This window comes from Telopea speciosissima, chromosome 4 (genome assembly GCF_018873765.1).
Source record: "Telopea speciosissima isolate NSW1024214 ecotype Mountain lineage chromosome 4, Tspe_v1, whole genome shotgun sequence".
Taxonomy (NCBI): Eukaryota; Viridiplantae; Streptophyta; class Magnoliopsida; order Proteales; family Proteaceae; genus Telopea; species Telopea speciosissima.
Genome location: NC_057919.1, coordinates 8,132,964 through 8,135,039, shown reverse-complemented (window position 1 = coordinate 8,135,039; position 2,076 = coordinate 8,132,964).

Sequence of the window (2,076 nt, the reverse complement as noted above, 5' to 3'; positions counted from 1 at the left end):
TCTCTCTTCGGTTTGTTCCGAAAGACTGAAACTGAAAACTTTCTAAAACGTGAAACAGGGTTGATCACGGTTGGGTATTATACCTTTCTGCTTCAACTCAAAATTTTCACATCACCATAAATGGAGGGAAAGAGGATATAAATGGAAGGAAATATGACGTTTTGGCGCGCAACGATTTAAAATTTGGGGAAAACTTCCGAGTGAAGCAACGAATGGATGGGGTGTTTCCCGGCGAGAGGGGTCTCATTCTGAAAAATGGTAAAAAGGTAAAATTATAAATTATTTAATACATTAGGTGTCAAAATCCTTTTATGGAATAAGAGATAAAAATCTGAAAAATGGCAAACCCAAACCAAAAAAAAATGAAGATTAGACTCAAACATACCAATTAGTGGCATCAATTTCTATTCCCACGCAGAATTGAGAACTAGGATTGTAACCAAAAGTACTCTCACAGGGTGATCCAACTAGAGATATTTCATTATTTCCTACCCAAGTTTGCATGGCTAACATGCAAGGAAAGTGAACACTGGCTTAGCTTGATGTTTTGCAAAGTTGAGGACTGTGTCTCGATATAGAGTCCCACTCCCACGAATAACAATGTTGATTGTTAATGTGTTTTGTGCCTAACAGGGTTTGATCTAATGTATGAGCATTAGATTGGACCAACCTAGTACGGGATAGGTTTAAAGAGCTTGATTTAATGTGTTCTATCAGTTCTGAAACTTTTGATATATCGATCAAGTACCTAACACATTGCCCCTGGGTCGCCTCCTTGGGTAGCCACTTGAACGCTCTCAAGATGGGTCATGGTCTAATGGTTTTGAGATTGAAGTAGATGAGAGGCTTCCATCCCATTTCAATCAAATCGGAATCGCAGGATGGCAAAGCAGCTCAATGTGAACTCTAAAAGGAACCAACTCCAAGAACCATTCAAGTTTTGAGGCAGCTTTAGCCCTTGAGGATGTCAAGATGGAAGTCTTAGGGTGAGGATAGGAGGATCCATTTGTAGCAAAGACATGGTTGGTGAGCTTGTGAATTTTAGTAGACCAAAGCAATGAAGATGACAAACCAAATCCCAAGGATAGACAATGAAGTGATTAATTGATATTTCTTGCTCTCCTCAATCCTCACCTCATCTCTCTGCTCCTCTATCTCTTTTTATTTTTAAAGAGAAAAGGCTGGGAACACCACCCGCATACTGCGAGCTAGCACCAACTATGTCTATCTCTCTTTTTTTCCCTTTGAAATGACTTGTGCCCCTCATCTATGATGACCCATCCCACACCGTCATTGGTGTCCTCCACTAGCTTACTGCATGCGGGTATATCCCTCTCCCTTTCTTTTAAGATCCACAAACGAGACATGGTAAAAATCTAACCAATGAAATGAGTAAGAATCGTGGTTCACAAAAAGTGGTATCAGATTTATCGATGTACAATGATATTAGGCATAGTAGATATTGAAGCCATAGTTGGAAAACTAGATTTTGATTGGAGCGAGTCACCCGAGTCGAGTCAAAATTTTAGAAAACCTGGTCAAGAGTCGTATAGACTAAGTTAGGATAAAAAATGACGAAACTGGGTCAGAAATTATTCGAGTCAAACAAGGCTTGGTATTGTTATCTGAGTCATGACAAACTCAACGAGTTTAATTATTTTTAAAACATCATAATGGGGTTCACTTAGAAATGAAATTGAGTTAAAATAGTCAATCAGTATTCTAAACAGTTAAAAACCCTAAACTCCTCAACTCAAAATGCATTAATACGTGATTCATTTATTTATTTTTATTGGTATTTCTGATTTTTTTTTATAATTTATACATATTTATTGCATTAAAAAATTTTAAAGAATGTGTTTCGCCTTGACTGGGTTTGACATGGCGGAATCACCAATTTTTTTGGAAAGACAAGTCGAGTCAAGAAACCTGATTTTCCAACTATGATTTGAAGCCTGATTTTGTATTGGTAGAACAATTTTAATTGAAAACAAATGATCTATCAAGTTTTCCTTAAGCCATGGTGAAAGAGAATCTACTGACCTCAACTAACAAAGGGTATCATTACTATCATAT